Source organism: Oncorhynchus tshawytscha, linkage group LG11 (assembly GCF_018296145.1).
Source record: "Oncorhynchus tshawytscha isolate Ot180627B linkage group LG11, Otsh_v2.0, whole genome shotgun sequence".
In the NCBI taxonomy this organism is placed as follows: domain Eukaryota; kingdom Metazoa; phylum Chordata; class Actinopteri; order Salmoniformes; family Salmonidae; genus Oncorhynchus; species Oncorhynchus tshawytscha.
Genome location: NC_056439.1, coordinates 2,325,697 through 2,346,672, shown reverse-complemented (window position 1 = coordinate 2,346,672; position 20,976 = coordinate 2,325,697). Strand labels below are relative to the sequence as shown.

The following is a 20,976-nucleotide window of genomic DNA, read 5'->3' as shown; positions in this document are numbered from 1 at the left end:
CCAGTCTGCCCAGCACCGCCAGGCTGCCCAGCGCCAGCCAGGCTGCCCAGCGCCGCCAGATCTGCCAGTCAGCCAGACTCTTCCAGATCTGCCAGTCAGCCAGACTCTTCCAGATCTGCCAGTCAGCCAGACTCTTCCAGATCTGCCAGTCAACCAGACTCTTCCAGATCTGCCAGTCAACCAGACTCTTCCAGATCTGCCAGTCAACCAGACTCTTCCAGATCTGCCAGTCAACCAGACTCTTCCAGATCTGCCAGTCAATCAGACTCTTCCAGATCTGCCAGTCAACCAGACTCTTCCAGATCTGCCAGTCAACCAGACTCTTCCAGATCTGCCAGTCAACCAGACTCTTCCAGATCTGCCAGTCAATCAGGATCTGCCGGGAACCACCAAGCACCACCAGTCAGCCAGGATCTTCCAGATCCGCCAGTCAGCCGGGATCTGCCAGAACTGCCAGTCAACCAGGATCCGCCAGTCGACCAGGATCCGGCAGTCGGCCAGGATCCGCCAGAACTGCCAGTCGGCCAGGATCCGCCAGTCAGCCAGGATCCGCCAGAGTGCCAGTCAGCCAGGATCTGCCGGAACCACCAGCCAGCCAGGATCCACCAGTCAGCCAGGATCCGCCAGTCGGCCAGGATCTGCCAGTCGGCCAGGATCTGCCAGTCGGCCAGGATCTGCCAGTCGGCCAGGATCTGCCAGTCTGCCAGGATCCGCCAGTCAGCCAGGATCCGCCAGGATCCGCCAGCCAGGATCCGCCAGTCTGCCAGGATCCGCCAGTCAGCCAGGATCCGCCAGAACTGCCCAGTCGCCAGGATCCGCCAGTCTGCCAGGATCCGCCAGTCTGCCAGGATCCGCCAGTCTGCCAGGATCCGCCAGAACTGCCAGTCGGCCAGGATCTGCCAGTCGGCCAGGATCTGCCAGTCGGCCAGGATCTGCCAGTCGGCCAGGATCTGCCAGTCGGCCAGGATCCGCCAGTCTGCCAGGATCAGTTAGATCCGCCATTCAGCCAGGATCCGCCAGTCTGCCAGGATCCGCCAGTCTGCCAGGATCCAACAGTCTGCCAGGATCCGCCAGAAGTGCCAGTCAGCCAGGATCTACCGGAACCACCAGCCAGCCAGGATCTGGTAGATCCATCATCAATCCTGCCTGAGCTTCCTCTCACTCCTGAGCTTCCTCTCACTCCTGAGCTTCCTCTCACTCCCGAGCTTCCTCTCACTCCCGAGCTTCCTCTCACTCCCGAGCTTCCTCTCACTCCCGAGCTTCCTCTCACTCCCGAGCTTCCCTCACTCCCGAGCTTCCCTCACTCCCGAGCTTCCCCTCGGTCCCGAGCTTCCCCTCGGTCCCGGTCCCGGTCCTGAGCTTCCCCTCGGTCCCGAGCTACCTCAGTCCAGTGGGGCCCGTTGTTAGGTTTCCTAGGCCAAGGTTAGCGGCGAGGGTCGCCACTCAAGGGACACTAAGGAGGTGGACTAAGATAATTATGGAGTGGGGTCCACGTCCAGCACCAGAGCCGCCACCGCGGACAGATGCCCACCCAGACCCTCCCCTACAGGTGTAGGTTGTGCGTTCGGGAGTCCGCACCTTAGGGGGGTTCTGTCACGCCCTGGTCAAAGTATTTTGTGTTTATCTTTATGTATTTGGTCAGGCCAGGGTGGGCATGGGGTTTTTGTAATTGTGGTGTGTTTGTCTTGGGGTTTTGGTGGTGGTATTGGGATTGTAGCTTAGTGGGTTATCTAGCAAAGTCTATGGCTGTCTGGAATGGTTCTCAATCAGAGGCAGGTGCTTATCGTTGTCTCTGATTGGGAACCATATTTAGGCAGCCATATTCTTTGAGTTTGTCGTGGGTGATTGTCCTTAGTGTCCTATGTGTACTCTCGGTTAGTTTGCACTAGATAGGCTGTTTCGGTTTCGATTACGTTTATTGTTTTGTGTAGTGTTCGTGTTTCTTTATTTTATTAAACATGAATCTCAATCGACACGCTGCAGTTTGGTCCGACTCTCCTTCATCACCACTAGAAAACCGTTACAGCACAGATCTGGGGAAGGTACCAAAACATTTCTGCAGCATTGAAGGTCTCCAAGAACCCAGTGGCCTCCATCATTCTTAAATGGAAGAAGTTTGGAACCACCAAGACTCTACCTAGAGCTTGCCGCCCGGCCAAACTGAGCAATCGGGGGAGAAGGGCCTTGGTCAGGGAGGTGACCAAGAACTCTGACAGAGCTCCAGAATTCCTCTGTGGAGATGGGAGAACCTTCGAGAAGGACAACCATCTCTGCAGCTCTCCACCAATCAGGCCTTTACGGTAGAGTGGCCAGACGGAAGCCACTCCTCAGTAAAAGGCACATAACAGGATGCTTGGAGTTTGCCAAAAGGCACCTAAAGACTCTCAGACCATGATAAACAAGATTCTCTGGTCTGATGATACCAAGATTGAACTCTTATGCCAAGCGTCACGTCTGGAGGAAACCTGGCACCATCCCTACAGTGAAGCATGGTGGTGGCAGCATGTTTTTCAGCAGCAGAGACTGGGAGACTAGTCAGGATCGAAGGAAAGATGAACTGAGCAAAGTACAGAGAACTCCTTGATGAAAACCTGCTCCAGAGCGCTCAGGACCTCAGACTGGGGCGAAGGTTCACTTTCCAACACGACAACGACCCTAAGCACACAGCCAAGACAACCCAAGAGTGTCCTTGAGTGGCCCAGCCAGAGCCTGGACTTGAACCCAATTGAACATCTCTGGAGAGATCTGAAAATAGCTATGTACCGACACTCCTCAACCAACCTGACAGAGATTGAAAGGATCTGCAGAGAAGAATGGGAGAAACTCCCCAAATACAGGTGTGCCAAGCTAGTAGTGTCATATCCAAGAAGACTCGAGGCTGTAATCGCTGCCTAAAGTGCTTCAATAAAGTACTGAGTAAAAGTACTGAATACTTATATAAATGTGATATTTAAAAAAAAAAATTACATTTGCAAACATTTCTAAAAACGTGTTTTTGCTTTGTCATAAGCACCTACCTAAGATGAACCCTTGATTCATAATTCAACTATTCATAATTCAAGTGACTCACAGTTGTGCATGTATGATGCAAGTGATGCTATGGGTCCTGTTTACAGTATAGGTATACTGCATTGCGACCATACATACAGAACCTGATGTATTATTGTCTATGATTGTGACAGTCCCATTTGATGCATTCAAAACAAGCCCTGGTAGATGGAGGCCCTGACCCCATCAGCACTTAGTCCCAGGGAACAGAGAGGGAGGGACGAACACTGCTTGCTCTCCCGTTAACCTCTCTGCCCTTCATTATGCTGGCTTGGTTGGTACACTTCTCCCTGTGGATGGTTCCTAGAGGAGGAGAGGAGGGAAACATATGGCTGCATGTGTTTCTCTCTAGTGTTCCATTCAAATATCTGTTAGCTGTGATGTTAGCTGTGTTTGGTTGTTAGCTGTGTTGTTAGCTGTGTTAGGTTGGCTTAATTTGTCACAATTACAACAGGAAGTGATTTCCATACGGACTCCATGCTTGACATTTTCAAAAACACACAAGGCCATTACACCATTACAGACCAAATGAAGATGGAGCACAGTCCAATTGAATTCTCCCTCTCAAGTAATGTGTCTGCTTCCTTATGTTTTAATACGGTGTGTATGTGTGTGGTGAGGGGGGAGCTCGGAGCAACAATTTAACATTGCTAATGAATAGATGCATATTAATGATTCGTTACACGAAGTGAGGATTTTCAATGCATAATCAAGTAGTCTTGTTATGAAGGACTATTTTGGACCCAATTTATCTTTGGTATTTTGAGGTTCAGGTCTGTGTTGGAATAGATGATTAAGTACTGTATCACTCCAGTCAGTGATATAATTTAGGCATGCAATCGCAACTTCTCTTAGATTGGTTTTGAGACAGTGAGCCTCCCATTTTGAGCGTGATTTAGCACAAGGTGATCAAGCAATGAGCATGGACTTATTTCCATTTCAGAGCCTTTCCCTCGTGACACTAAGCCATGGAGAGAGAAAAGTGCTAATGTTCCCGACAGGATGATAAGGTTATGGCCTTTTGTACAGTTCTAGACAGTCTGTTTCTCTCCTGGTCCTCTTGATGAAAGCAACACTCTTCCCTACATACCAACGCTCAGGTTCTGTCCACAATGGTCCTGACAGGGTTCTTTTCTTGTTTCGAGGTTAAAAAGCAAAGAAGTGATGGAGTGACAAAGGCACGTCAATCAAACAGTGTTTCTTTAGCACTCAAGACTCCAGGCTGTTCTGCAGAGTAGAGAAACTTTGTCTCCCAGGTCAAGGTCTCGGCCCTCTCAGACAGAACACTGGAGACATGACCAGACTGAGAATGAATACGCTACAATACTGTGGCTCTAGGCTTGACAATATCACACTCGACATCACCTACACTGGTTAAAACAGTGGCCCGTTTGTGGAGGACTTCAATTCATAGTACTTCTTGACTTTCTATTATGGCTGTGAAAAGGATTTTGTTAGTGATTGTTGAAGTTTTCGTCTTTGTTTGTTGTGTTCATGTCTTCATGTCATTTATGTAGTTATGTGGCCTGTCCTTTTGAAAATAACTGCTTTTCCTCAAGAGTAACGTCTGAATGATGAAAGCTGGACCTTTACGTTATCTGTGTTCTACATCTATCTATGCCACTGGCTGCATGGCTCGGCCCTAAATGTTGGGCCTTGATGGTGACATTTGGTGGCATTTCGAGTTGTAGACTGTGAATGGCTGTGTGTAGAATGCTAAAAGGTCAGGACACGAGGGAGAGAGTTTGTCCACTCGCTTTGACATTCGCCTTGTCCAGTCCAGTTTTGTTTAATGTTACGGTCTATTTATTCAGGCAATAAATATAAATTATTAAGGAGCAGGAAAACGGGTCCTGGCATGGACAGTTTATTCAGGCACTTTTATGACTATGGGAATCTGTTTTGTTTTGTTTTTATTTTTTTATTACTTGGTTGATGAGGGGGGGTTTGCCCATTTTGAAACATTGACCACAGTATATTTGATTCTTCCCATCTCTTGCCTTCAAACTTAACAATGTTTGTCCTGACTTTACAATCTAAAACATAGTTAGACGAGATCATACCGTAGAGTATGTAGATGACTTTACAGTCTAAAACATATTCCAACCCAGCCATCTACATACACCACGGTAGAATCTCATCTACCTGCCTTGGGTCCAGCCGGCGGCTGGGGTCATTGGAATGAGGTACGGTGATGATGAAATGTTCCCTATTCTGAGCTGTCTGTGGTGCTTCTGGGAGCAGGGAGCTATCCACCTGTCTGTGGTGCTTCTGGGAGCAGGGAGCTATCCATCTGGATGTGGTGCTTCTGGGAGCAGGGAGCTATCCACCTGGCTGTGGTGCTTCTGGGAGCAGGGAGCTATCCACCTGTCTATATATTATCTATATATTATCTACCTCACTTGCTTTGGCAATGTTAACACATGTTTCCCATGCCAATAAAGCCCCTTGAATTGAATTGAATTGGCTCTACAGGTGTCTGTGGGGAACCTAGTTGAGCTGAACTAATTACATCTCTTTTTAACAGTTTATTTGCTGCTGGGGCCTCCTTCTCTCCTCCTATTGTTTTTGTCTTTCTCTGACCGTCTCTCTCTCTCTCTCTCTCTCTCTCTCTCCCTCTCTCTCTCTCTCTCTCTCTCCCCCTATGTCACCTGATTGAGGTGATCTAGTAATTATCTTTTGTTTCATTAAGCGCAGCAGGCAATCAGTGAACTCCAGAGGGCACTTGTCACTGACTCTGACTTAGTATGCATGGCCAATACATTACTTCATACTACATAGTGCACAGAGGAGGCTGGTGGGAGGAGCTATAGGAGGACGGGCTCATTGTAATGGCTGGACTGGAATCGATGGACCTGGGTCAAATGTGGTTTCCATGTGTTTGATACCGTTCCATCTGTTCCATTCCAGCCATTACAATGAGCGGCACTGCGGGTTCCCTCTGTTGGGATGGTGAGGAAGGTAGAAACCCCACAGCCACACACGCACTCACAGCCACGGTAGTCATCCTGTGTAGCGGCTGATGAATTGGAACACGCTCCGACAAGACAGAAGCCCAGCGGTGGCTGACACTGAATACATTATTAAGACAGCCTTGGTAAATCCGACTTACTCTGTGGTGTAGAGCAGAGATTGAGGAGATTTCACCCAATGAGGTAGCCCGCTCCGCCGCTCCGATGCACTTCATTGGGCCAAATGGATGATAATGCGCAGCACACGTGTTGATTATGAAATGATGGCCGCACAGCAGAGTGGGGATGGAGAACAGGGTGTTACCATGGGGTTATGAAGTGATTAGTGCTCTGGGACTCGAACTGTCTGCGATCCAATTTTGTGCAACAGTTTGAGATGTGTGCTACTGGCTGCACAGAGAAAAGAATCAGATAGTAAATCATTCATTCTCAACATGAAAGATCATAGTGATACTGCAACTGTTGCTAATGAAGGCTACTAGACTAACATTCAAAAACACCCCGCCAACATTCACGCTGACAATCCTATTTCTTTCAGTGCCTGCATGCCCTCTAAAATGAGACGTGGTATCTACGCCATGTGGAGTGTGCACGGTGTGTACGCCAGAGCCGCGCGGTGGAAGAGATCCCTGGAGTTTCCACAGGAGAAGACTCTATTTAAAGACGGGCAGACAGGCGGGGAGGGGTGGACGGGCAGGGAGGGGAATGGAAGATCTCAGGTGGGTTGAGTCCAGTGTGTATTGGGCTAAATTAATGATGAGCCATCTGTCTGTCTCCAGTGTGTGTGTGTGCGTGCGTCTCCAGCGGGTGAGACCACCAGCTGCCGAGGCTTTGATCCCACCTGTCTGTCTTCACCTGTACATCACTTCTCCTGCTGTTGGTGGAGGTGGTGCTACACTGTACTGTGACTTGTTAGAAAGAACTGTACACAATGTATTCAATGTGATGTTATGTTTGAGTTGACATCCTGTACATACTGCACAATCCTGTTACACCTCCAGGTTACATACGGCTCTATTTCTATCCCCTATGAACTAAAAGCCCAGATTTCTTACACCCGCGATACGGGCCCAGATTCCCACCCAGGTTACCTACTGCCCCAGTTCCCAGACACCCTGGAAGATACCTGTTGAAACAGCCAATGAGTTAATTCATGACCAGAGCCTCTCTCATTAATCTCTGCATTGATCCCCCTCTCTATTGCCTCTCTCTCTCTCTCTCTCTCTCTCTCTCTCTCTTTCTCGTAGCAGGAGCCTAAGGCCTCTCCTCAGCGAACCGCTAAAGTGTCTCCTCTAAAAGTGAAGGTGATGCCCAGATAATTGTCTTCTGTGGGAACACTATACATCACAAACCTTGTGTCTCAGCTGCTCAGCCTCCGACAGCAGAGGTAAAGTAAAAGAAAACTCTGGCTCAAATTCGAATCCAGGTCCCCTGAGGTCCCCTCAGGTCCCCTGAGATGGAGACTGTTTTTTCAGGATAGACGCTTAACGGTTTTCCCTGCTTAGCAAGAAGGGGGGGGTTGGTTTTCCATTGAGCTCTACAGACAATTTTCAGTGTGTTTTTTCAGATTTAAATACATGCATCAGTGGTCACCTTTTAACTTTTAGATGCATAGTTCTAAACAACTACTTTAGCAAAGCTGGGTAGACTTTCTTTGACGTTATTTTAGTCTTGTGAAAACTCTCTGTCACCTTCACACGATCTCAACTGATTAGAAAAACCCTTCTTTGACCACATAGTTTATTATTTCAGCCTCAGCTGCCTACGGGCGACTTCAATAAGGGCCGATGAATTGATGAATAACTTTTGAAACCATCGCTCATCGTTCTCAGAGAACCAAAAACGTGTGGCTTGGACATGAAAAAGACATTTCCCTGTGACATCAAATTAGAAACATCAAAGTCCTCCAGCTTCAATAAGCAATCTAGTTCAATAGCCTGAATTGGTCTCTGCTGGACTTGAAATTCCAGTTGAAATGTCTCTTTTGGGAGGGTAAAATCTGAAGATTAAGAGTTCTTGAACTGGATCATTGAGTCTAATGTTCTTTTTATCTCAGGCGGGTAAACAACAAGAATACAAGACAATTGGAATAAATAGGCTAGATATAAAAGCATTTTTTACATTTTTAAATTCTCTCCAAGGCACATTTGTTTCTTCTTGAAAGCCGTTCCAGGTCACTATCAACTTAAAATGGAGGATTAAGAAGTGCAGGACGATTTTTTGGAATGTGCTTAAAAGCGTACATTCAGCTTCAAAACAAACCAAACTATTTGGAGTAGAAAGGAAACTAATGTTTGGAGGGCATTTGGACTTCTTCCTATCTCTCTCTCACACCTGTGTGCTTCCCAACACTAAGGCTAATTAGCCAATGGAGTCCATGGATTGTCTAATTGACACGGTGTGGAGTGACTTCCCAATGGGTACACACTGGTTGAATCCTCGTTGTTTCCACGTCATTTCAATTAAATGACTTTGAACCAACATGGAACTGACGTTGAATTGACCTCTGTGGGTAGGGCTGTTGGACTGACGAGGGGGGTCAAAGGGTGTGTAATGTAGATGTAATCAGTGAATAAGATACCTGTCGCATAAGAGTCACTGCTTGACTGTTATATACAGTGGGGTCTGAAATGATTGACACCCTTGATAAAGATGAGCAATAATGACTGTATAAAATAAATAATTCAAATGCTGAGCTATATTGTATGCAAACATTTTGGGGGAATTGTCTTGTACTAATTCATTTGCTCAGAGAAAGATTTGGTTTAACAAGTAATACTTGTTTTTCTCAAAGGTAGGGGTCAAAATTGTTGACACCCCTAAAGATTCTTAAAAATAAAGTATTCAAACGTGTAGTATTTGGTCCTATATTCTTAGCACAAATTGACTACATCAAACTTGTGACTGTACAAACTTGTTTGTATGCATTTGCAGTTTGGTTGCATTTCAGAATATTTTGTGCCCAGTAGAAATGAATGGTAAATAATGTATTGTGTCTTTTTGGAGTAACCTTTATTGTAAATAAGAATAAAATATTTTTCTAAACACTTCTACATTACTGTGGAAGCCACCCCTTCCTTCCATAAACAAAGACAACAGAGTAGACGGGCCAGTGACAACTGCATGATCTCTGGTCTCATCTCACTGTGTGTGTGTGTGTGTGTGCTTGTGTACGAGGATGCACGCGTGTGCTTGTTCACTCCGGTCTCATCTCTGAGAGGGGAAGAAGTTATTAGAGAGCAGCCTCTTGAGTGTTGTGTTTAAAGGAGGCGGTGGAATTCAAAAAGCCCTTCGCTATTTGGGCCCTCAGCCAATGAGAGTGCTATTAAGATGGAATTAGTGTCTATTCAGCTTCCTGAATCCCATCATCATTGCATTACAGATCAGATCGGCGACACTCAAGCTGTTTGTACTGAAAATCCTGTCTGAAATGGCCTGGTGGAGATTTCGGAGGCTATCACAACTACATTAGTGGAGCAGGGCTTGATGGAGTGTTTTTTTAGTTGAGAGGAGATAGTGGATTAGGGAGCCTAGTGATGTAGCTCATAAAACACCACCACTGCTGGAGTCATATACTCTCTGTAAGTAAGGCACATTGAAGAACATACATTCAATGCAAAAGTTTCTTGTTTTTTTAAAAACATTTTGTTAACTGTTCTTAGTTTAGCAAGAAAAGGAACAGGATATTTTAAAAAGAGTAACTCACTGGGTTGAGACTGCCCAACACAACGTGTATTTTGACCTTCCCCTGACCTTTCAATGCTCAGATATAATACAGTGACAGAGATAATGTATAGCTCTATGGCCAGATATAATACAGTGACAGAGATAATGTATAGCTCTATGTCCAGATGCAATACAGTGACAAAGATAATGTATAGCTCTATGGCCAGATGTGATACAGTGACAGAGAGATAATGTAAAGCTCTATTGTAACGATTGTCTTCCTCTTCTGATGAGGAATAAAAAGGATCGGACCAAAATGCAGTGTGGTATGTGTCCATGATAACTTTAATAACTCAGAACACAAGAAAATACCAAAAGAACAAAGTGCAGGAAAGAAATGAAAATCGAAACAGTCCCATATGGTGCAAACACAGAAACGGAAAACAACTACCCACAACCCAGAGTGGGAAAACAGGCTGCCTAAGTATGGTTCTCAATCAGAGACAACGATCGACAGCTGCCTCCGATTGGGAACCATACCAGGCCAAACACAGAAATACAAAACCTAGAATACACAACATAGAATGCCCACCCCAACTCATGCCATGACCAAACTAAAACAGAGACATAAAAAAGGAACTAAGTTCAGGACGTGACATCTATGGCCAGATGTGATAAAGTGATAGAGATAATGTATAGCTCTATGGCCAGATGTGATGAAGTGATAGAGATAATGTATAGCTCTATGGCCAGATGTGATACAGTGATAGAGATCATGTATAGCTCTATGGCCAGATGTGATGAAGTGATAGAGATAATGTATAGCTCTATGGCCAGATGTGATAAAGTGATAGAGATCATGTATAGCTCTATGGCCAGATGTGATGAAGTGATAGAGATAATGTATAGCTCTATGGCCAGATGTGATACAGTGACAGAAAGATAATGTATAGCTCTATGGCCAGATGTAATACACAGTGTCAGAGATAATGTATAGCTCTATGGCCAGATGTAATACAGTGACAGAGATAATGTATAGCTCTTATGGCCAGATGTGATAAAGTGATAGAGATAATGTATAGCTCTATGGCCAGATGTGATACACAGTGTCAGAGATAATGTATAGCTCTATGGCCAGATGTAATACAGTGACAGAGATAATGTATAGCTCTATGGCCAGATGTGATAAAGTGATAGAGATAATGTATAGCTCTATGGCCAGATGTGATACAGTGACAGATAGATAATGTATAGCTCTATGGCCAGATGTGATACAGTGACAGAGAGATAATGTATAGCTCTATGGCCAGATGTGATACAGTGACAGAGATAATGTATAGCTCTATGGCCAGATGTGATACAGTGACAGAGATAATGTATAGCTCTATGGCCAGATGTGATACAGTGACAGAGAGATAATGTATAGCTCTATGGCCAGATGTGATACAGTGACAGAGATAATGTATAGCTCTATGGCCAGATGTGATACAGTGACAGAGATAATGTATAGCTCTATGGCCAGATGTGATACAGTGACAGAGATAATGTATAGCTCTATGGCCAGATGTGATACAGTGACAGATAGATAATGTATAGCTCTATGGCCAGATGTGATACAGTGACAGAGAGATAATGTATAGCTCTATGGCCAGATGTGATACAGTGACAGAGATAATGTATAGCTCTATGGCCAGATGTAATACAGCTCTAGCTCCATACAGTCATCCCCTGCTACATCCATTGCTTTATTGGAAGACAAAGAGGCCTGGAGGCTCCAGTGAAACTTGAACATGACATGGTTCACAATCACAATATTGTTGATCAGGGGCACTGAGTCACACGTTTGGAATGGGAGGCCATGTCAATAAAGGATATGGCAGCTGTATATGGCTGTGATAAATACAAACGGTCATAACAACATGATATAGCACCTTTTGCATTGCTGAGTACAGGATTCTTTTTATTGGTGCCATTATGTTTGATTCGTTAGGCTGTAGGTGAGTGGGTGTTCGTATTGGCAGACTGTTTGTCTAGGGTGTTGAAAATGGAGATGAAATGGCTGTTTGTGTTTTGTCGCTATGGTGTTTGTAAAGAATACACAGCTAACTACCTAACTAGCTATCTGAGTTGTAAGACTGATATACACAAATATTTTCTAGCTGCTCATCAATACAATGACAAATCGTGGACACGTTCCCAATCCCTTGGAGTGACGGATAATGTTTGAATAAAAATACCTTGCAAATATTTATTCCAATATGACTGCGTATGTTTAAACGATAGAACTAAATCACAAAGTGAGAGGATTGAGTTGTGCTAGCTTGATGACTGAGCTATACAGGCATCAACTAAATCAAGTCATTTTTGTGTGTTGGAACCAGCATTCATTTCTACTCCATTTCATTCTGTTCCGTCCGAATGCTTTACAGCATGGCAAATATTTCCATTAAACCCAAAGTTGGTCCAATTATTACCTTGTTATCAATCACTTGACTGTAGTATGCCTCCTGCATTTGCTGAGGGTGGTGTCCCAAATCACACCTTTTTCCCTTTATAGTGCACTACTTTTGGCAAGGGCCCATAGGGGAATAGAGTGTAATTTGGGACACAGCATGACTATCTTCTTAGCTGGAAAGGTTAAGCAGTTGTTTATGTATAGAAATGTGTGATATGTCAGCATTAGCAATTCCTCGGAATATCGATCGCTGAGGGGGGAATTGATTCACAGATGAAAAGTGCCTGTGTGTGGACTATGAAAGGACCTTGGCTGGAGTGAAATGTGTGGCCTCATCACAACCAGATGGAAGAACAACAACAACACCTTATAGCCAATAACAGATAGTTTAATCATGTGGGTATACTAGAGACCGAGATACAAGGGACATATGGAGAGAGAGAGAGAGAGAGAGAGAGAGAGAGAGAGAACGGGAGAGGTAGAGGGAGCGTATCCTATACTGCATACTGAGCACTACCTGAGGGATATTTTTGGATGTAGGAAAGACAGAAGGTGTGAGAGAGAAAAAGCGAGGAAGTAGCTGAGAGTCAAACACAAGGGAACAAATGAGAATCCCTTGTCAGCTAGCATATACTGTCTGTTCCCCATGTCTGGGTTTGAGAGATATAGAGGGAGAGTGAGAAAGAGAGAGATGGATGGAGAGAGAGTGAGAGGGGGACCCAGTCTGCTGTTCAGAGGAGCTCTGAAGGAGAGAGGAAAGGAAGCCACAGCAGCAGAGGCAGTTGCTAATGATGAAACAGCTGACCTCCCCATCCACCTCTCTACCTCCTCCACTAACTTAGTCTGCCTGACTCACACCTGCATTCTCTCTCTCTCTCTCTCTCTCTTTGCTCCCTCGCTTCCCTTGTCTCTCACTCTTACTCTCTGTTCCTATTTTGCTCTCCAAACTACCTCTCTCTCTTTCTCTTTCATTATCTCGTTCTCTTGCTCTCTTGCCCACTTAGTTTTAAATTCATGTTAGCCATTTGCTTTATTGGCATGATTCCTTGGCATGACTCTGTGAGAGGCGAAAATTGCCAAAACTCTCAAATTCTACCAACTGGTTAGACGCAGTTCTTGGACAAAACAACAACATATAAAATAATCAATAATAAATGCCGTATCTCTTTCTCTCTCCTTCCTCCCTCGACCCCTTCTCCCCCCCTCATCTCTCTCTCTGTCGAGGGAGAGAAGGAAGGAGGGATTATGCGGATAGAGGAGTGGGAGACAGGGGAGTGGAATGGGGTTCATTATAGGTTCAATACTGCCTGCAAAGCATATCACTCTAGGGCAGTGTTTCCTAAACTCAGTCCTCGGGACCCCAAGGGGTGCACGTTTTGGTTTCTGCCCTAACACTAACACATCAAAGCTTGATGATTAGTTGATTATTTAAATCAGCTGTGTAGTGCTAGAAAAACCAATATGTGCACCCCATGGGGTGGGAAACTCTGCTCTAGGGCAAAGCAGGCAGGGTAATGCATTGGTCCGCCATCAACTCCACTGGCTTCTCCATTTCCATACCTTCACGTTCTCTCTCTGTCTCTCTCGCTCTCACACTCCCTCAGTTTCTCTTGTCAATATTTGATGGAATGTGACTCTTTCCCCTTAAACCTCTAGCCATGAATTTCCTGATTGGATGAAGTGAGAGCCACGCCCGTGGTGTTGACCAATTACAGAGAATGTGTGGTGTCATGTGAGATGGAGTTGATCTGGAGGTGCAGCCATGTTTGGAATAGCTCTGAACTGCAGGTGAGAGAGATTCTGTAAACATCTGCTACTAACCAAATGATTGTGTGTGTGTGTGTGTGTGTGTGTGTGTGTGTTTGCTTGTTTGTGTGTGGTGTGCTTGCTTGTTTGTTTGTGGTGTGTTTGCTTGTTTGTGTGTGGTGTGTTTGCTTGTTTGTGTGTGGTGTGTTTGCTTGTTTGTGTGTGGTGTGTTTGCTTGTTTGTGTGTGGTGTGTTTGCTTGTTTGTGTGTGGTGTGTTTGCTTGTTTGTGTGTGGTGTGTTTGCTTGTTTGTTTGTGGTGTGTTTGCTTGTTTGTTTGTGGTGTGTTTGCTTGTTTGTGTGTGGTGTGCTTGCTTGTTTGTGTGTGGTGTCTTTGCTTGCAAGTGAATGAAATGTCACATCATGTTGTAATGATGCTTTTCCTCTACTGAAATGGTCAGGGCAGATAATATCATTTTATTTCCTTCCCATTACCAGTCCAATGTCATTTCCTACTGAGGCCACTGCTCAACAGGCCAATAAGGACTTTTCATTCGTTCATAGAGTTTCAGGGTCTTAGCTCAAGAAACTACAAAATCAACTAAATCTTTGAAGTTATTTGGACCATTTCTTTCCAGTATACAAGCGTACATTTTCACTGTTATCTCAGAGAAAGGTAGCCTACGAGCGAGAAGCCATCTGCTTGAGTGGATGTGGTTTGTGTGGATGTTGTTTTGTGGTGGGGGGGGGGGTGATGTGTAGCGGTCTAGTGGAGAGTGGGAAATAATAACCTTGTGTGTGTCTACAGTGCACCGGCCACTGGCTGGTTGAGGGGAGGGGAGTGGTGTGCAGCGGTCTACTGGAGGGTATGAAATAACAGGCCTTGTAATTGCATTGGGACAAGCCAGGATGGTTCCACGGATGATGGGATCCTTTTCTTAGGTTGAGCATGAGGAACATAGATAAGAGACAGAAAGAGGAGGGGGGAAGAGGTGGAGGAAGAGGAAGGCGTGGAAAAGAATGGGGAAGAAATCCACTCACACTGAAGTAAAGTTAGTTGTAGTTTTCCTCAGGAGGAGATGAACTCAACGTACGATGGCATGACGGTGGGTAGAAATAGAATCTTTGGGATCCCAAAGGGAGCGATGGAACAGTAAGCACTTGGTCTTCCAATAATGTGGAGAGAGGAGGAGGAGGAGAATACAGAGGAACGGAGAAAAGAAGAGAGAAAGAGAAGGGGGAAAAAAAGGAGAAGGAGAGAACGCCGACAGCAAGAGAACAGGGATCGATTTCTGAGGCTGAGCACAGAGCATTCCTTGTGTGTTGCATCGCTTACTGTTTGCCCAGTGTGGTTAGTCGTGCATATTGCCAGCAGACTCTGAGGAATTATACTATTAGATCATAGCTCCACGAGCCATTAGAGTTCCAACCCCTCGCTCTTTGCCACCGCTCTGTAAGGATCAGTCTTCTGACAGACATACAGGGCTGTTTCCCAGACACAGATTAGATCTGCACTAAAAAAAACATGCTCAATGGAGAATCTCCATAGAAATAGTTTTTCAGTCCAGGAATAGGCTTAATCTGTGTCTGGGAGACCAGCCCTCAATCGTCAACCACAGCTCAATGTGGAGCAAAATGAGATATCACCTGTAACATTTTGCATAGCCAGGTAGAGTCTAATGAATCATTTAAAACAAGGTCTTTATGCTTCCAATTTCAGAGAGCCATTCATCAACTATAATTATCAATACCCTCACAGACTTCGCGAGTTGAGGACAGAGAATAGCTTTTAGTCCCACTGGTGACTCATCATAATGCTGGATAAATATGGCCTAGATGAGATGGAACTCTTACAGGATAACGTATCTAAATGTGATGTAATGATATTGTTTGAAGCTTCTCTTCCTCAGAATGGATGTGCTGCCTTGAGCCCTCGACACCACATATTCATCACTTATCCCTATTCCTTTGTGTTGTTTTTACTTTTCAGATTTCATTATGAAAGGCACCGCTGGTTCTGCATTTGTATCCATCTGGAATCCAGGAGATGAAATGGAGCAGGTGTTTTATACTCCTATTGATTTGGCCTCTCCTCTCCTCCGCCCCCTCTCCTCTCCCTGTCCGCTATCCTCTACCCTCTCCTCCACTCCCCTCCCCTTTAACTTTCCCCTGAAATAAACCACATTGAACACATCTGGCCGCAAAACATTTACTCTGCATCTTCACGCCCAGTCTAATTCTGATTCTAGCAAATCATAACTAAAGGACAGATGTATTCCCCTCACTCCCTCTCACGTCTTCCCATCTTATTTCCCCAAATGCAAATTTTCCGTGCTGAGACTTAATTGAATTTCACAGCATGCTGGGTGTGTAAAGTAGTGGGTCCTTAGCCACAGTTGCTAAGGACCCACTACTAAAACAGCCAGGCAGGCTGGCGGAAGGAGATGGAGCTAGAGGAGTGAGACAGCCAGTGGCGCGTAGGGATACCCCGCTGAGTGATCAGGGATATTATTAGAAGCTGGGTGTTCAATATCGTTATTGGTTTGTGTTCACACAGACATACACACAGGGACGGGGAAGAGTGGTCCTGGAGATGGAGGGGGGGCCGTTAAGTTGCATTCCACCAGGGGACCGTACATCGTTTGCATGCAACTGTGGTAAAAGGTTTAACTGGGCTGCTGGTTCATGCGCGTGTTCCTAACTTTATTCCGTGCTAGAGGAGAAGGAGAGTCCTACAGCACAGAAGGACAGCCAGGAAGCCTTACAGAACAGGGACAGCTGCCAGTGTCAGTGCAACATGCCAATGTTCTGTCCTTAGGAGTGGCTTGAAATATCCATCCCATTCCCCCCACACACGTTATTCTCAGGAACCACAGAATTCTTTAAAGCCAGGGAAGACCCAAAAAGAGGGGGAAAAACTTCCCTGGTAAGAAAGCACATAGTGGAATGATGCAGCCCATCTTAGCCTACCTCTCTGGAGCCATCTGACAGGGATATGGAAATATCCTCTCTTTCCTTCATCTGTCCATCCTCTTCTCTCTCTCGCTCCTTCTTTCACTTTTTCAAAACAAGGGAGTGTCATGATGCACCTGCCACGAGGAGGACGTTATGCAATGTTTCCTGCTCATGCAGAAGACCCGGTCTTTTCTCGGTCTGGTCACACACTGTGTGTGGGTGTGTGTCCTCTGTCCCTCTCTGAAGCCTTTGACAGGAAAACTGTAGGTTTGGTACTTTCAGTGACAATGGAGAAATGAAACTCATTCATATCTAAACGATATTGAAGTGATGTGTGAGCTTTAGTAAAAAGGAACAGTAATTGCCTATATATATTTGATCTTCTTCCAACACTCTAGCCACTAGGCTACCCTGCCACCCCAGTGATATGATACTGTTTACCAAAATATTAAGGATAGAGAGTAAGAATGACAGTTAAATGATATGATGTAAGCTTTAATAAATAAAATATTTAAAAACAATGATATTTGATCTTCTCACAATTCCATGTTTACCAAGAAGCCTTGAGGATAGTGAGGAAGTTTTGTCAAGTACATATTAGCTGTGATACTCTATAATATACACTGAGTGTACAAAACATTAGGAACACCTGCTCTTTACATGACATCAGCTGTGTTCGAATACTCATACTCACTAACTACTATTTGTGACATAAATTGAGTATGTAGTATGCTTATTGGTCATAGTATGGATGTAGTTAGTATGCCAAAAGTTCCCGGATGTTGTACTAAATACAGCAAATTACGAAGTACACAAGCAGTGGACACTATTTCGCGGCTTTTAGGGCCCATAATGCAATTATTCAGAAAATGGGTGTGGCTTCACAACATTTTCAGATATGAAGAAAATGGTGGAAAATATGCAGCAGAAGTCCGAGAGCGGATAAAAATTCATGGTTTTAACTAATTATGACAAATGTTAAGAAAATGTTATAAAGTAATGACTTTTCAAATAAGTTACATTAAATGTTGGTTGACAATTTGTTAGCTACTCTATCCTTATGAACCGCATAGCATTATAGTAGTATGTACTGGTATACCGGTATGTTAGCTAAAGTTAGTTACCTAACGAGAAACGTTAACGTTAGTAGGCTACTAATACATCGAACTTGCCAGGCAGTATATTAACTATAATCTAACTAACTTCCCAATGTTTATTGACTTATTATTCACGTCATTCTTGGCTAAGTGGTATAGTCTTGGTGCGTTCTCAATGGACATTGTTATTTCTGGCTATCTACTCCAATTTCAGAGCACTCTCGGTGTTGAATATGAACGCAAAAAAAGCGTAATTAAATTGTTGCCAACAGCACAGTTACAGTCACTAATGCTCTGGATAACATGAAAACAGCCTAACCAGCTCGGCTATGGCGAGTAAAATGGTCAGAGTGAGGTGTTCTCTCATTTGTGTCTGGAAATGGCAAGCTAGCCAACATTAGTCAGTTAGCTTAGGTGCTGGACTGTGAGTGATGCTCTCCGAGATCGAAACTGCGGAACAGACAATCTGGCTACGCTCTGGATTTACAAACACCCAGAGCTCACTCTGAACACAATCTGGCATTCCAGATTGAAATTTGCGAACACACTCGAAATCGTAAAATGTCTAGCTAGTCATTTGTTATGCTAACAAGCTAGCAAGAGGTTGCAAAGCAACAGCATAAACTTCCGGTAGACAGACAAAGCACTAGTACGCTCAGCTGAACGGATACCGTTCATTTACAGTATACTAAAATGAACTAACATACTCATTAAGTATGTAGTATACAGTATGTTGGTATGGATATTAAAACACAGCTATAGATTGACCGGGTGAATCCAGGTGAAAGCTATGAGACGTTATTGATGCCACTTCAATCAGTGTAGATGAAGGGTAGGAGACGGGTTAAAGAAGGATTTTTAAGCCTGGAGACAATTGAGACATGGATTTTGTATGTGTGCCATTCAGACGGTGAATGGGCAAGACAAAAGATGTAAGTGCTTTTTAACAGGGTATGGTCGTGGGTGCCAGGCACACCGGTTTGTGGCAAGAACTGCAATGCTGCTGGGTTTTTCATGCTTAACAGTTTCCTGTGTGTATCAAGAATGGGCCACCACCCAAAGGACATCCAGCCAACTTGACACAACTGTGGGAAGCATTGGAGTCAACACGGGTCAGCATCCCTATGGAACGCTTTCGACACCTCGTAGAATCCATGCCCTGATGAATTGAGGCTGTTCTGAGAGCAAAATGGGGTGCAACTCAATATTAGGAAGGTGTTCCTAATGTTTGGTATACTCATTAAATATTATACTCTAACTCTATATACTGTTCAGTACACTGCAGTGCAGCTCCAATAACACACATAGCCACAACCAGTAGCACTTTTGTCTTCAGGGAGAGTGACAGAAGTCTAACCAGTAGTACTTTGTCTTCAGGGAGAGTGACAGAAGTCTAACCAGTAGTACTTTGTCTTCAGGGAGAGTGACATAAGTCCAACCAGTAGTACTGTGTCTTCAGGGAGAGTGACAGAAGTCCAACCAGTAGTACTGTGTCTTTAGGGAGAGTGACAGATGTTCAAATTATCTGAGATTAAAAATAAATCATAATAATCTAGAAACTATACAGCAGCGCAATCATTTGTGTTTTTCCTTTTGAGTAAGGGAATTTATCAAGAGACTCAAAAGGCAATTGCCTCGATTAAGTTTACGCTGGGAGAAAATGGAAGCTGTCAAGTCCAAGACAAATTGCTTCATCTAGTGACTAATGATAGAAGATTGATAATCGAGCCATACATCAGCAGACTTCAATTCATTCGTCAGCTTGCTCGCATGTTGCATTGGGTCTTTTTATTGATAGAAATAGAATAAAACTGAGTAGGTGTGGATAATATATTTTATACACACCTACCCAGCTTCACTCAGTTCGATACTATTTCTATCCAATGCCATATGGGGATTGTAGTTCTTTGGGGTTATTTAGCGTGTGATGGCTATTTTAAGGTTCACTCCACTGATTGTAGTTCCATTTAAGCGAGCATAACTCCAGTCTGAATTCCCAGAAACTGAATAACACACATTCCCTTTTATGCACTTTTCTCTTTACCCTTACTCTGACCTTGAACTCAAGCAATTGAAAACGCATTTGCCAACCAGCTATATGTTTGTGGTGGAGATCACAAGAATGGAGGTGTGGCAGAGGTGTTTCTCCAGATACACTGTATTCTGACCATGATTTCCATGATTTCACCACCTTTACATGTGAAGAAACCATGAATACGATCGAGACCCTGTCGGTTCCAAGTGGAAAAACATCTACTATTCCCAATTTAAATAACATCATTCTCCATGCACTATATAATGTATAAATTGATAAGAGCTAGGTAAATGAGTAATCCGTTTGAAGGGGACTGTAAATACAAATAGCAATTGTTTTAGATGATTTTTCCTTATGATTGCTGGAGATGAATGTGAAACCAGTCATACGGAGGGAAAAATGAAAATCATATCAACATGACATATATTTCGGCCCCTTTTCCACAGTGAAGTTCCTCAGTGTCCAAATCACAAAGGACTTCAAATGGCCCACTCCCACATGCACAGTCGGGAAGAAGGCGCAACCTCTACATCAGGCGGAGTGAAAGGAAGGCCCGGACTCCAGCCACCGAATAGACTGTTCTTTCTGCTTCCACACGGCAAGTGGTACCAGTGCAACAAGTCTGACACCAACAGGCTCCTGAACAACTTCTATCCTCAATCCATAAGACCCCTAAATAGCTAACATAACTTCTACACAGACTGAGTTTACTCTTGTATTTTATATTATTTATTTAATTAAATGTTTATCTCTATGCACACTCACATGACTCTACACACTCTGACACACATAACCTGCTCACACATTTATACTGACTCTACACATGCACACACACACACACACACATAACATGCACATACATTTATACTGACTCTATACTATATACTGACATGCACACACACTCACATACAATCAGAATTGATGCTGCTGCTACTCTATGTATCATATATCCTGATGCCTAGTCACCTTACCCCTACACATATCTACCTCTTTCACTCCAGTAT

The 20,976-nt window shown here is 44.3% G+C and overlaps 1 long non-coding RNA gene across 1 annotated transcript; it reads left to right on the top strand.

The window, feature by feature from the left end:
• Positions 1 to 13,647: 13,647 nt before the first annotated feature.
• Positions 13,648 to 20,755, top strand: LOC112235795. Its single transcript, XR_002951125.1, has 3 exons — positions 13,648 to 13,929; positions 15,876 to 15,946; positions 20,419 to 20,755. It is a non-coding gene; the product is annotated as an uncharacterized LOC112235795 (long non-coding RNA).
• The last annotated feature ends 221 nt before the right edge of the window (positions 20,756 to 20,976 follow it).